The sequence below is a fragment of the Lepus europaeus genome, chromosome 7 (assembly GCF_033115175.1).
Source record: "Lepus europaeus isolate LE1 chromosome 7, mLepTim1.pri, whole genome shotgun sequence".
Classification (NCBI taxonomy): Eukaryota; Metazoa; Chordata; class Mammalia; order Lagomorpha; family Leporidae; genus Lepus; species Lepus europaeus.
Window position 1 is genome coordinate 67,880,997 of NC_084833.1, and position 16,143 is coordinate 67,897,139.

The 16,143-nt window shown below is 45.2% G+C and overlaps 1 pseudogene; it reads right to left on the reverse strand.

Moving 5' to 3' along the window:
- Positions 1–1,757: 1,757 nt before the first annotated feature.
- Positions 1,758–2,715, reverse strand: LOC133763844 (small ribosomal subunit protein uS2-like; annotated as a pseudogene).
- Between the last annotated feature and the right edge of the window lie 13,428 nt (positions 2,716–16,143).

The window sequence follows — 16,143 nt, forward strand, 5'->3', positions numbered from 1 at the left end:
AGGTGGCATCCAGGGAGGTGAGGCTTGGAACAGTAAGGAGTAGTCCAGGAGTAGGAAGGTGTTATCTGGGGCCGGCGCTGTGGTGTAGTGGGTAAAGCCACCGCCTGCAGTGTCGGCATTCCATATGGGTGCTGGTTCGAGACCCAGCTGCTCCACTTCCAATCCAGCTCTCTGCTATGGCCTGGGAAAGCACCAGAAGATGGTCCAAGTTCTTGGGCCCCTGCACCTGGGTGGCAGAATTGGAAGAAGCTCCTGGTTCCTGCCTTCAGATCAGCGTAGCTCTGGCCATTGCAGCCAATTGGGGAGTAAACCAGTGGATGGAAGACCTCTCTCTCTCTCTGCCTCTCCTTCTCTGTCTCTCTGTAACTCTGACTTTCAAATAAACAAATAATCTTAAAAAAAAAAAAAGGAAGTTGTTAGCAAATCAGCGGGCCCTGTGCTTAGTCAGAATGCTAACTGCTGGGGAACCCAGAAATCATTGCTAGCATCTGTTGTTGATAAGAGTATACAATTTGTGTTTAGTAGACAGGCTTTGTCTTATTATGTAGCTCTCTGGTAAGTTGTTCATAAGCAACTTGCCTCGCAATAGTAGTGCTCTAGTAAGGTTAAATTGGATTAGGCTGAAAGTGGATGATGAGGCTACTCTCCACAAGAAGGTTTATCTTGGGGTGGCAGGGGCCAAGTGATGGCACTCAGCCACCAGAGGCAAAATAGGAGTGGTCATCATCGTGGACAGCACAATCAAGCAGCTCAGAATGTATGACTCAGGCATGAGTGAGTTGAGCATGGTGTTCCTAGAAGTGAGATAGAAGCCTACTAAATTCTCATTTGATCTATGTAAGCAGCAAAATGCTAGGTCAAGTGATCACAGATCTAACTGGTGTCACAAAAACAGAGCCCTGGCTCTCCAGTCAATTCCCAGACCTGTGCCAGTTCACAGGTCCAGAACAGAATGAAGGGGAGAGCAGATCTCTTTGAGGAAGGACCTTGGTACACCACCCAAAATTTATGGTCATACTCCTTCCCCTGATCTTTCCCAAGAGACAAATAACTTTTTACCAGAGTAACTGTACATTGGGAAAAGAAAATAAGCAGACTTCCCAGGGATGACTGGACACTGGCTCTGAGTGGACATTAACCCAGGAGGCCCAACACACCACTGTGGTTCACCAGTCAGAGCAGACATAACATAGGTCAGGGGATTATTGGGTTCTGGCCCCAGCCCATTTCACAGCATGCCTAGTGAATCCCTGAACCCACACTCTGGTTATTTCCCCAGTCTTGGAAAGCATAATTAGAACAGACACTCAGCACCAGACAGAGTTCCCACATTGGTTCCCTAACCCATGGAGGGCAGGCTAATGTGGTGGGAAAGGCCAAATGGAAGCTGCTAGAACTGCTTCCACCCTAGAAAAGAGTAAGCCCAAAGCAATGCTGCATCTCTAGGAGAACGGGAGAGGTTAGTGTCACCATCAAGGACTTACTAGATGAAAAGGTGGCGATTCCTACCACATCCCTATTCAGTTCTCCTCCTGGGCCCATGCAGAAGACAGATGAACCTTGGAGAAGGACAGGGCTTGATTATAAGATTAACCAGGTGATGGTTCCAATTCTAACTGCTGTCCCAGATGTTGCTTCAGTGTTTGAGCAGATTAACACATCTCCTTGCACCTGCCATGCAGCTAATGAAAACAGCAAATAATTTTTTTTTTAGAAACTGGTGTTTATTTCTATCAGCCTCCTCGCAGAGAGGCCTCTTATGTGAACTTGCCTACCATTGCTCTGTGTAACACAGACTCTGCACTCTGAGGACATTGCTTTAGACTGGGAAGAGCAGGATAAGACCGCTCAGTGGTTGATCCTACTCATCTGGTGGCCTGAGCAGTGGAAGATGCAAGTCAGTCTTCAGGAGTGGGCTGAGAGCTCCAGTCTTCAGCTGGGAATCGCTGAATAGGCAGCAGAGGGCACCAGTGAGACTAATCTGTAATCGCAGGTTGAGTGGCAGTGAACTCAGGAGCTGGGGCTGTCCATTCACCCTGAAGTCCCTCCTTGGTCACAGCTTTTTCAGCAATGTCCTGCTCTTCCTTTTCAATCTCTGCAGGATCTCTATAGAAGTAGAGATCAGGCATGACCTCTCATGGGAGTGCACAGGAGTTGGTATCACACATGTGCAGAACCTCTTGGGCCAGCATCCACCACATCAGAACCACTGAGTGGGCTCCCTTGCTGTTGCTTGGGATGGCAATGTCCTCAGAGCACAGAGTCTGTGTTACACAGAGCAATGGTAGGCAAGTTCGCATAAGATGCCTCTCTGAGAGGAGGGTGGGCAGCCCTGGGATCAGTAACCACCAGAAGCTGTGGTTTCCGGAAGGCTTCCTGGATCTGGTTAGTGAAGGTTCCAGGTGTGAAGCGGACAGCAATTGGAGAGGCTCCAGTGGCAGTAGCAAACTTCAGCACAGCCCTGTGGCCAGTGTTCCTGGAGGAGGTGACACGGACATCAGCAGGGTTTTCAATGGCAACAATGGCACAGGCTGCCAACAAAAGCTTCTCCCAGGTCCTCTTCAGATCGATGATGTAGGTGCCACCACTTTTCCTCCTGCAGATGTACTGCTCTATTTGGAAGTCAAGGTTGGTGTCACCTAGGTGGCTTCCTGCTGCAAGGTACTTGAGGTCACCCTCCTCCTTCATTTGCAGGACATCAAGGGCTCCAGACATTGTGACAGCTTCCCTTTAAGTTATGCAAGGAATCAAGAACAATGCCATATGGACCCCTTGCTGGGTAGTGTGGAAAAACAGCAAATACTTTTCTCTCCATTCCTTAGTAAGGACTACCAGAAGCAGTTTTCTTTGAGTTGGCAAGGTCAGCAATACACCATCACTGTTCTCCTTCAGGGTGTGCCCACTTGCCAGTCCTAAGTCATAATTTAGTTTTCAGGGAAACTGATCACCTTTTCTTTCCTTAAAATATCATACTGATCCATTACGTTCCCAACCATGGGCTAATTGGACCCAGAGAGCAAATAACAATTTCTGTAGATTTATTGGTAACACATTTGTATGTCAAAGGGTAAGAAAGAAATTTGACAAAAATTCAGAGGCCTCAGTGATATTTCAACAGGTCCAGTGGTAGACTAAGCAGGTCAAGATATCCCTCCTAAGGTGATGGTAAGTTGTTGGATTTGGCCTTTCCTACAACAGAAAATTGAGACAGAATACCTAGTGGAAAAAATATATGTCTCCAACATATTCCTCATTTGGGTATGTGAGTCCAGGCCATTTACCAAGTGATGAGGAAAGCTCCTCCCAAGGGGACCCATGACAAGAGAAGTCTCTGACACAGACCCAGGCTGCTCTGCTCTTTGGTCCATATGGTCGAGCAGATCCAAGGGTACTTGAAGTGGCAGTGGCCGAGCAGGAAGCTGCTTGGAACCTCTGTCGGCCTCCCACGTGTGAATCACAACAGAGGTCCTCAGATTTTGGAACAAAGCTTTGCAATCCTCTCTGGGGTAACTCCTTTGCATTTGAGAAACAGCTGTTGGCTTGTTACAGGGACATAGAGCTTGAACACTTAACCATGGGCTGCTAAGGTGCCATCTGACCTGAACTACCCATCAAGAACTGGGTGGTAACTAGCCCAGCAAGTCATAAAGTTGGACGTGTACAACAGCACTCAGCCTTCAAACAGCAATGTTATGGGCTAGGCCTGGGCAGGCCCTGAACACACAAGTATGTCGCAGGAGAAGTGGTTCGATTGTCCATGGTCCCAATTCTGCCATGTTACCTTCTCTCTCCCAGCCTGCAGGGGTGGCTTCAGGAGGAGTTCCCTGCAATCATTTGACAGAGGAAGAGAAAATTTGGACCTTCATGGTTCATCAAGATATATAGACACCGCCTGAAAATACACAGCGGCAGCACTACAATCTCTTTTCTGGGACAACCCTGAAGGACCGTGGTGAGGGAAATCCTCCCAGTGGGCAGAATTCCAAGCAATGTACCTGGTTGTGTACTTTGCATAGAAGAAGAAATGGCCAGGGGCAGGCATTTGACTTAGTGGTTAAGACACTGATTAAGATGCCTGCGTACCATGGCAGAGTGCCTGGGTTTGCGTTCTGGCTCTGCTAGATTCCAGCTTACTGATAATGTGCACTAGTGGCAGGAGGTGATGGCTCAAGTAGTTCCATTCTCCCTGTCACCTATGGGGGAGACCTAGATCAAGTTCCTAGCAACTAGCATAAGCCTGGCCTAGCATTGGTCATTGTAGGCATTTGGGGAGTGAACCAGCAAGTTGGAATTGTGTCTACCTCTCAAATAAACATAAAACAAAAGAAATAATAGTCAGACATGAGATTATAAACTGATTCATGGACTATAACCAATAGTTTGGCTGAATGGGCAAGGATATGCAAGGAACATGAATGAAAAATAAATGACCAGGAGATCTGGGGAAGAAGTACATGGATGGACTTTTCTTGTGGGCAAAACCTCATGAAGGCATTTGTATCCCACATGAAGATTCCCCAAAGGGTGACCACAGCAGAGAAGGGTTTTCATAATCAAGTAGATAGGATGGCCTGTTCCGTAGATCCCAGACAGCTACTTTCCCTGTCACTGCCCAATGGGCTCATGAACAAAGTGGCCATGGTGGCAGGGGTGGAGATTGCTCATCTTAGAAACAAGGACTTTCACTCACCAAGATCCACTTAGCTATGGCCATTGCTGAGTGTATGATCTGCCAGGAGCAGAGACCAACACGGATTCCTTCATACGGCAACATTCTTCAGGGGAGTCAGCCATCTCCCTGGTGTGAGATTAATTACATTGGGCCACTTCCATCAAGGAAGAGGCAGTATTCTCTTCTCACTGGAATGGACACTTCACTTTGGATATGTATCTGTCTTCCCTACATGCGGCACTCCTGCCCAAACTATTATCATGGACCTATAGAATGGCTTACCCACCACGAAGGTATTCCACACAGCACTGCTTCTCATCAAAGAACTCACTTCACAGCAAATGAAGTATTGCATTGGGCCCTGATCGTGGAATTCATTAGCCCTACCATATTCCCCACTATTCTGAAGCAGGTGGCTGGAGAGAACATTGGAATGGCCTTTTTTGAAGATGTTTCTATAGTGCCATCTAGGAGGCAGGAACTTGCAGAGATAAAATAAGGTTCTATATTGAGTCAGCACCAAATATATGGTACTCTTTCTCCCATAAAGGGTTACTGAGTCCAAGAATCACAGGGTGGTCATGGGAACGGCATCACTCACTTTTACCCCTAGTTACCCTCTGACAACAATTTTGCTTTCTGTTTGTGACCTATGATCTACTGGCCTAGAAGTCTCAGGTCCAAAGGGAGGAATGCTTCCACCAGGAGACATGGAATGAATCCACTGAGCTGAATGAAATTAAGGCTGCTGTCTGCCCATTTGGGCTCCTTGTGTCTCTGAATCAATAGGCAAAAATGGTTACTGGGCTGGCTGTGTAATTGATTCTGACAACCACGGGAAAATCGGACTACTATTCTACAGTGGACATGGTAGGATATGTCTGGAATATAGGTTTATGTCAGTGGAAAACTATACCATCCAATCCAGGGGCAACTAATAGACCAGACCCTTTAAGAATGAAAGTTTGGGTCTCCCCTCTAGGTAAGCAAACTGCACCCTGCTGAGGGACTTGCTGAAGGCAAGGAATATGGAGTGGGTAGTAGTAGAAGACAGTTACAAATATCACCTATGACCACTTGAGTAGTTACAGAAATAAGGACTGTAATTATCAAGGGAATGTCTTCCTTATTTTGTTATGGAGCAAATATGTGTGTGTGTGTGTGTATGTGAGACAAATACATTTATTTTCTTCTTTTATCCCCTTATCACGTAACCAAGATGTACTGATTTCACATATTAATATGTAAGAACTCTTTATACACCATAATTTTACTTATGGGTTATCCATGAGGTTATCAACAAGGAGAACATGGTATTTGTCCATCTTTTCCTTATTTTGCTTAACAAAATGAGCTCCAGTTTCATCTATTTTGCTGCAAACGCCAGGATTTCATTTTTTATGGTAGAATAAAAGTCCATTGTCTATAAATACTACATTTTCTTATCCATTCATCTACCAACGGATACCTAGGTTGATTCCCTGTCTTGGCAATACCATCATGAACAGTGCTGCAGTGAGCATGAAGAGTAACTATCTTCTTCATATGCAGAGTTCACTGCCTTTGGATGTATCCCCAGGAGTGGGATAACTGGGTCATAAGGTAGATTTAAGTTTTTGAACAAACCCGATACTGTCCTTGGTAATGTATTAATGTGTCTTCCTACTCACAGTGTATAAGGATTCCCTTTTCTCCATATCCTCACCAGTATTTATTATTTGTCTTTGTGTAATCCTCATTTGAACTGTAGTAAGATAAAATCTCACTGCAATTTTGATTTGCATTTCTCTTATGGCTAGGGATATGAGCATTTTTCACACTTTTTTGGCCATTTGTGTTTCTTGCTTTTGGAAAATTTCTACATCCTTTGCCCATTTCTTAACTGTATTATTTGGGTTTTTGTTGCTGTTGATGGTTTTAAAACTTTATTTATTTGAGAGACAGAGTGAGCAAGCAAGCATTCCCTTCTGCTGGCCCATGCCCCAAATGCCCATGATGCTGGGCCAAGCAAAGCTGGGAGCTGGAAACCGAATCCAGGTCTCCCACGTGGGTGGCAGCAATCCAATCAGTTGGTCCATTACAGCTTCTTCCTAGGATCCAAACCAGCAAGAAGCTGGAGTCAGGAGCCAGAGCTAGGCACTGAACTGAGGCACTCTGATGTGGGATGCAGGCATCTTGCATCTCAAATGCAGGCCAAATGTTTTCCCCTGTTGTGTTTTAAGTTCTCTGTATGTTCTGGATGCTAATCATTTGTCAGATGAGTAGTTTGCAAATATTTTCTCTCATTCTGTTGGCTGTCTTTTCACTCTGTTGATGCTTTCCTTTGCTGTGCAGAAGCTTCTCAGTTTGAGATAATCCCAATTATCTATTTTTGTTTCTGTTTGTGCATGTGGGGCCTTATCCAAAACTAATTGCCTATGTCAATGTTTTGAAGTGTTTTCCCTGTTTCCCTCTAGTAGTTTCAGAGTTTCAAGTCTCACATTTAGATCCTTGATTCATTTTGAGTTGATTTTTGTATAGGGTAATAGGAGGGCTAGGGTGGTGGTGGTGATGGGGGAGGTTTCAGTCTCCTGCATATGGATATCCAATTTTTCCCATTTTCCATTTATTGAAGAGACTACGCTTTCTCCAGTTGTGTTTCTGGCATTTTTGTCAGAGACCAGCTGTAGATGTTTAGATTCATTTCTAAAATAACTGTTCTGTTCCATTGGTCTATGTGTCAGCTCTTGTGCCAGTACCATGCTGTTCTGGCTACAATAGCTCTGTAGCATGTCTTGAAATCCAGTATAAGGATTATGCCAGCTTTTTGTTGTTGTTGTTCAAGATAGCTTTGGGGGCTTTTGTGATTCCCTATGAATTTTAGAATTTTTTTGCCTCTAGTTCTGAGAAGAATGTCAACGATATTTTCATGGGGACTGCACTGAATCTGTCAATCACTTTGGGAAGTATGGACATTTTAATATATTATTCTTCCAATTCATGAACATGAGAACTCTTGACACTTTTCATGTCTTCTTGAATTCTTTCATTAGTGCTTTATAATTTTCACTGTAGAGGTTAAATTTATTTCAAGGTAATTTTTTTGTGACTATCGTGAATGGAAGTTCCTCTTATAATTTGTCAGTTTGTTATGGATGTATAAAAATCCTTTCTGGGGGGAGGCAGCATTGTGGCATAGTGGGTAAAGCCATCATTTGTGTTGCTGGCATCCGATAGGGGTGCTGGTTTGATTTCTGGCTGCCCCACTTCTGATCTAGCTCTTTGCTAATGCATCTGGGAAAGCAGCAGAAGATGGCTCAAGTCCTTGGGCTCCTGCATTCACAGAGGAGATGAGGGTGAAGCTCCTGGCTTTGGCCTGGCGCAGCCCTGGCTTTTGTGGCCAACTGGGATGGAAGTGGCTGAGAGCTGTCTCTCTGTAACTCTGCCTTTCAAACAGTCTTCAGAACTTTTTTTGAGAATTGCCATACCTATCCTCCTATATATTTACCTTTGTGTGTGTGTGGTAAGAATGCCTAAAACCTATTCTAGTATATGTAAGTGTGTGTGTATATAGTACTATTAACTATACTCCTCATGACATGATTCGATCTCTACATTCATTCATCCTGCATAACTGCAACTTTGTCCCCTTTGATCCACGTCTTCCCATCCCATTTGCTTCCCCTGCACACTCTATAACCAACATCTTGCTCTATGTATTTGGGTGTACCAAAAGTCTACTGATTTTTGTGGGTTGATTTGTATCTTGCAACTCTACTGAATTTGTTTATCAGTTATAATTTTAGAAAACTTTCTACCATTTCCTTCTGACTTTTCTTAGAGTCCCCATTTCTCTGCTTACATTAACCACCTGCTCCACAAGCTTTAGCATTTTTCATTAGAGCCCTTGGCATATTAATCATGGTTATTCTAAATTCCTGGTCTGACAGTTCCAAGTTGGCTGCTGTATCTGAGTTTGGTTCTGCAGTTTGCTTTCTCTCTTAGACTATGCTTTTGCCTGTTAGCATGCTTTGTCATTTTTTGTTGAAAGCTGGAACATGATGTGTTGGGTAAAAGGGACTGTGTTAAATAGGCATTTAGTTTGAAGTTTTATGTTTATCCTGCCAAGAGTTAGACTGGGTTTACTTTTGGCACAACAAACAGTAGGTGTCAAAGGCTAACATTTCCCCTAGAGTCCTTATTTTTGGTCTCCCCTGTGGTCTTTGGATTTCTCTGAAGACTCCTTTTAAATGGGGTCTGAGTCTTCGGTTCTTTCTGATACAATCTATTCTATAAGAGTCTGTGGTTGGTGAGTTCTGGGGGAAATATTCTCTACGTCTTTGATAGTTTCTGAGCGAGTGAATCTGGACTCCTAGGCTATGACATTTCTTTTCTTTCTTTTTTAAATATTTATTTATTTATTTGGAAGAGTTACAGAGAGAGAGAGAGAGAGAGAGAGAATGAATGAATGAATCTTTCACCTGCTTTACGACCCAACTAGCTACAATAACCGGGACTGGACTGGGCTCAAGCCCGGAGCCAGGAGCACCTTCCAAAATCCCTCGTGGGTGCAGGGTCCCAAGTACTTGGGCCATCCTCCCAGGCTGAATCAGAAGTGGAGCAGTTGGAACTTGAATTGGTGCCCATGGCATTGCGGGCAGCAGCTTGACTTGTTAGTCCAGCCACAACACTGGCCCCCTGGGCTATGACCTTCACAAGCTCTTTACAGCATTTAAAAAAAAAACACTCGTAGGTAGGATACAGAGGAGGTTGGAACTGGGTATTCCCCTTCTGCTAGGCAGTCCACACGCTGGTAGAGTAATTCCCCTTGAGGGCAGCTGCTGGTTAAGAACAGAAGTCTGCAGGTGTATCGCATAGGAGTGATTTTTTCCCCTCGCCCTGCTGGAAGCATGAAGAGATTTCCTTGGACCTTCACGTGAGAACCTCGTAGGGTTCCTGCAGGTAAAACTCATAAAAGTGTGGGGGTATCTCTAGGACTGGGCCCCTAAAGTTTGTAACCATCCCAGTCACCAATCAAGCCTCCAGAAATTCACGAGCTACATGGCAAGTTTTCCTGCAAACCTTTGTGAAGAAAACTTCCCTGTGACTTAACATCCAGAAGCAATAAAAAAAAAATATTGGCAAATTGGAGTGTATATAAAACCTTCTTTTTTCTGCACAGCAAAAGTCATCAGCAGCAAAGCTAAGTGACAAATGATGACTAGGAAAATACTTGCTACTGAAGTCACAAACACATGCCTAAACATCTTAAAGACTGAGGAAAGAAAGCCAATAATTCTTGGATGCTGTGAGAGAAATAGGTACTCTTGGACTCTGACATATTTCAGGTAGAAACGCAAATGATACAACTTTGGAAGGAAATTGACATATTAATACAACTGGAGTCAGCAACCCCACTTCTAGGAAGGTGATCCAAAGATACACCAACAAAAATAAAATGTGACTTATGCACAAACTGGCTAGCGATAGCTAAATAAATAAATATTTAGAACTACTTGAACTGCTGGCATCCCCACAATGGAGTATTATGAAGCTCTAAACCTCAATGAACAGGTCACCATATACGGATACAGAGTGATTTCTAGGAGATATTTTTCAATGAAAAAAAATAATAAAGTACAAACCAGAGATTAGTGTGTGCTTCCCTTTACAAAATTTAAAAAAGTGAAGTGTTAAACTACATCTATTAAATTGATACATACGAAAGGAGGGGAATGAAAAGTGAGGATAAGGTAGTGGTGGAAGTGAGATTCCTATCAACATAAGTTGTTAGAGAGCTTTGGCTTTGAAATCATGTTAATGTTTTTACATAGTTACAAAAATAATTAAAAAACAACGTGGAGCGAATGAATTAAACTGTAGCAAGGTATGCCAGAGCCACACTGAGAAAGCCTTTTTCAAGAGATGAATATAAAACACTAAAACAAAAAAGAAGACTATTGCAAAGACATTGTAACCCATTCTGGGGGGGGGGGGGCACCATGGGGTAGCAGTAAAGCTGCCGACTACAGTGCCGGCATCCCATATGGGCGCCAGTTCGAGTCCTGGCTGTTCAACTTTTGATCCAGCTCTTTACTATGGCCTGGGAAGACAGTGGAGGAGGGCCCAAGTACTTGGGCCCCTGCACCCACATGAGAGACTGGGAAGAAGCTCCTGGCTCCTGGCTTTGGATCGGCCCAGCTCTGGCAATTGTGGCCATTTGGGGAGTGAACTGGCAGAGGGAAGACCCCCCTCTCTCTTTGCCTCTGCCTATCTGTAACTCTGCTTTTCAAATAAAAACATCTTAAAAAAAAAACTGTATTCTGTGGACTTATTGTTACTGCCATTTTGAAACTCTTACAGGTTTATTGTGGGATAAAATAATTATGTCACAAAGTTATGAATTTGAATTATGTTATAAAATCAAGACTTTCAACTTATAAAGGAAAACTAAGTATGAAATCATAATGCTAAGTAGAAACCACATAACTATATTTAAATCAGAAACAAACAATTCATCATTCTCACAATCAAAAATATAATTTTTCAAATTCTTTTCACTGGAAAGATCTAGAAGCAATAAGCACTGCTGTCTTCCACACTACTGTATCTGTCTTTTTAAAGATTTACTTTATTTTTTTTGAAAGACAGAGTTACAGAGAGAGGTAGAAACAGAGAGAGAGAGGTCTTCCACCCGCTGGTTCATTCCCCAATTGGCTGCAACGACCGGAGCTACGCCAATCCGAAGCCAGGAGCCAGGAGCTTCTTCCAGGTCTCCCATGTGGGTGCAGGGGCCCAAGAGCTTGGGCCATCTTCTGCTTTCCCAGGCCATAGCAGAGAGCTGGATTGGAAGTGGAGCAGCCGGGACTTGAACCGGCGCCCATAGGGGATGCCGGCGCTTTAGGCCAGGGCTTTACCCGCTGTGCCACAGCGCCAGCCCCCACATTACTGTATCTTAATACAACTTCTCTTAAAGGAATCAGGTATCTTCTGAGAAATGACTGATTCCAAGTCAGTTGTATGAAATATAGGTGGTGTACTTGGAATATATTATGCTATCAGAAACAAGGAAGCTATGTACAGCTATTGGGATCATGTCAAAAGAACATGGGAGGGGTGAGTATTTGGCCCAGCACTTAAGAGGCTGCTTGGGACCACCACATTCCATACTGAGTGCCTCAGTCAAGTCCCAGCTCCAGCCTTGACTCCAGCTTCCTGCTAACACGTAGCCTGGGAGGCAGCAGGGGGTGGCGCAGGGACTTGGGTCCCTGCCATCCGGGTGGGAGACTCACACTGAGTTCCCTCCCAGTTCCTAGCTTCAGCCTGGCCCAGACCTGGCTGTTCTGAGTATTTGGGGAGATCCCTCTCTCTCTCTCTTGCTCTCTCGCTCTCTCACTCTCTCGCTTTGTCTCTTTCAAATCAAAGATTAAAAAAAAAAAAAAAAAAAAGAGGACACAGGAACCAGTTGGCCTAAAACAGTACAATTCAGACATCAAAATGCAATGGATTCAAAGAAACATATCACATCCTAATGTCTTAGTTCATAATGACACCTGAAGAAATCTTTAATTTTAAACCCCATATGTATAAAACAACCAAAACGTCAATTAACTTATCCAATAATTGATAAGCCAAGGACAGAAAGAATGTTTGTGTCATGCCTTTCCTATATGAACTCAACTTCAGGATTACTCAACAGTTAAAAATACTTTTCTTTCTTTTCCTCTCCTCTACTTCCTTTTTTTTTTTAAAAAATATTTATTTATTGATTTGAGAGGTAGAGTTACAGAGAGAGAGGGAGAGAGACAGAGAGAGAGAGAGGCCTTCCATTTGCTGGTTCACTCCCCAAATGGCTGCAATGGCCTGAACTGGGCTGATCCAAAGCCAGGAGCTTCCTCAGGGTCTCCCACGTGGGTTCAGGGGCCCAAGCACTTGAGCCATCTTCCACTGCTTTCCCAGGCCATCAGGAGCTAGCTGGATTGGAAGTGGAGCAGCTGGGACACAAACTGGTGCCCACATGGGATGCCAGTGCTGCAGGTAGAGGCTTAGCCTGCTGTGCCACAGCGCTGGCCCCCTCCTCCTTTTTCTCTAGATCCTTCTAAAATGATTTTATTTTTTTCCAACTGGCTTCAGGCCTACCCATTGCATGAACATTCATTACTGGTTTGTAATATGCTAACATCATTGGTGCTTCACTGTCCTCTGTTGTTCATTATTTATGCATTTTTAACAATGTCATGAACTTCCACTCACTAAAGCTCTTCACTGATAGAATGGCGAAGTTTCGAGCAACAAAAATATTACCCAGATAGGCTAAGAAATATCCAGACAACTTCATTACTGAAGAATTGTTTGTGAAACTCATCCACTTAGACTGTCAACTGTGTAACTTGCTTAACGATAATGCTGGGAACCTGAGTTTACACGGAGCGCTCTGTTTTCCTGCTGCCTGTGGCTTGCGTTCCTCCCTTGGAGTGGAATCACCTCATTGTTAGTGGTGCCCTACTACCCAGAGCCCCCCAGATTGTGATCAGCACCCCAAGTGTCAATAGGGCTGAAAGGCAGGCATTTCACGAGAGAGAGCGCAATGTTGTTGTTGTTTTTTTAATTTATTTGACAGAGTTATAGACAGTGAGAGAGAGAGAGACAAAGGTCTTTCTTCCATTGGTTCACCCCCCAAATGGCTGCTATGGCCGGCGCTGCGCTGATCCAAAGCCAGGAGCCAGGTGCTTCTCCTGGTCTCCCATGCAGGTGCAGGGCCCAAGCACTTGGGCCATCCTCCACTGCACTCCCGGGCCACAGCAGAGAGCTGGACTGGAAGAGGAGCAACTGGAACAGAATCCGCCACCCATATGGGATGCTGGCACTGCAGGTGGAGGATTAACCTAGTGAGCCATGGCGCTGGCCCCAATGTTTCTTTTTGGCCATTAGCATCTGCACCTTTGCCTTCTGGGGTAATTTGCTAACAGGTCCGAGCTGGGGCATGTTGAGGTATGTGCTGTTTCTCTGTCACTGCGCCTGTCCTGCTGCCTGTAAATATTGGCAACTCACCAAGTATGTCCTTGAAATATACAACACATCCCTGGAGGTCTCGCTTTTAAAAATGTTGTATATGGAACTGCCTTCCTCATTAGAGACAGTTACTGAGAGATCCCATCTGATGCTTTACTCCTCAAATGCCCGCGAGGAGGGACAAGGCTGAAGCAGCTCAGAGTTGGGAGCTGAGTGAGGAGCCAGGACTCAAACACAGGCCCTCTACCACAGGGCACTGGTGTGTTAACTCCTGGGCCAGATGAATAGTCTACCCAAAGAGAGCTCACAGCCTGAGTTGCTCAATTTACACTTTGAATGCTATTTTTAAAAAGATTTATTTATTTATTTGAAAGCCAGAGTTACACAGAGAGAGGAGAGGCAGAGAGAGAGAGAGAGAGAGAGAGAGAGAGAGAGAGAGAGAGTCTTCCATCCACTGCTTCACTCCCCAGTTAGCCTCAATGGCCAGAGCTGCACCGATCTGAAGCCAGGAGCCAGGAGCTTCTTCTGGGTCTCTCACGCTGGTGCAGGGGCCCAGTGATTTGGGCCAACCTGTACTGCTTTCCCAGGCCTTAGCAGAGAGCTGGATCAGAAGTGGAGCAGCTGGGTCTTGAACCGGCACCCATATGGGATGCCGGCGCTTCAGGTGAGGGCGTTAACCCGCTGTGCAGCTGTGCCACAGTGCCGGCCCCGGGTGTACTTCTTAGTTCAGCTCTCAAAGTCTGTGGCCGCTGCGGAGGCTTAGACCTGTGCATGCAGCACATTCACAGACAACCGTGTGTGTTCACGGTCCTGAACGCTGCATGCGGCACCATCTCCCCAGGATATTCTGGTTCCCCGGGGCTCCCCTTTTCGGCTTTCCAGCTAGAAATCTGGGGCTTATCTAGACACGTCCGACATGTACTTCCTGCAACTACCGCACGTGCAGTGGGTGCCAAGTGCTGGGAGCACAGACAGAGAACATGCAGTGAGGGTGCACCATGCCCTTGAGGCCACTGCTCCTCTGACCGGAGAGCAGCTGCCTGCCCTTCCAGCTCAAAGTGCTCACTCTGCTGTCCACTCCTGGGGTCTCCCTGCCTGCTCCTCGAGCCGGAGGCTCTTCCTGGGGGCCCACTTCCGGCTTTCTGACTGCTGCAAACCAAGGCTGGCAGATCCCAGAACTGGTCTGTGGACTCTGGGTTTCTTCCCTAGGCTGGCTGCTACTGTTTGCTTTGCAGCGTTCTGCAGCTGCTCCACACATCCTGTCCAGATTCTAGCGCTGCTCTATCTCACCTGGCGCTGCAGCCCGAACATTCTTTAAACCAGAGTTCCCGTAAAAAAAGAGAGAGAGAGAGAGAAATACACTGGAAAACATGCTTGCATTTAACATCACCAAATCTTGTCACTAGAAGTAGGACGATCAAACATCATATGCCTCTTGACTAGATGTAATAGAAAGTACCTAAGAATGAGTTTTGCTTGGAACAATTCAATCTGAGTTTAATTAAGCCTGTAGAGCTACTTACAGGAAATACAGAGGTCCAAGAACAGTGAAGTGACACCGTGAAGACTCATTAGCAAAACTCAGGTTGTGAGACCTGTGGCACAAATGAGCTAGTGGCAGGTAAATGGCATTGCGAACAGGGGAATCAGGGGCAGGTGTGTGGCACAGCGGGGACACCTGCAGCCCAAAGCAGAGCACTTGGTTCAAGTACTGGCTAATGTGCTTCCTGCTGCTGCGCATCCCGGGAGACAGCGGATGATGGAGCGAGTGCTTGTGTTCTGCCAACCACATAGGAGACCCAGATGGGGTTGCCAGCTCCTGGCTTTGGCCTGGCCCACGATAGTTCTTGCAGTCATTTGGGGAGTGAACCAGTAGATGGAAAATTTCTCTTTCTTTCTTGCTCTCTCTCTGTCACTTTGCCCTTCAAGTAGATGAAAATAAATACATAAACTTTTAAAAAAAATCATGGAAGACAGAATTAAAAGGCAAGTTTATTTTGGTGCATGAAAAATTGAAATTCATGCATATGAGGGATCTTCAAAAACCCCATGAAAATGAATATTATGAAAAAGCTATGCATGCATTTCAACCTTTTTTATTTTTTTGCATCAAAATAAACTTCTAATTCTAATTCCATTTTCCATGAACCTTCTGAAGTATGCTTGTTACTGTGAAGTACTTACACGGTGCTGGGAAATGACAAAGGCGAACTTATTTCCTCCTGCCACCTCTCAGAGTCTCAGTCTGCCTTCGTTTGTGAGACACAGGGAATGACAGCTTCCCTTTCAAGGCTGCTTAAGGATCAAAGGATTTTCCCATTTTAGCCTCCTTTCCCTGGGCGCCTGGGCAGGAAGGCTGGATCCTGATGGGATCTGGTGCAATGCACACAGTTGGCCGGCAGATGGCAGCCCAGGCCAGTCTATCTGGCGGACAGGACTCGGATGTTAGTGCTGATTGTGCTGTACAAAGCTGGGTTCTG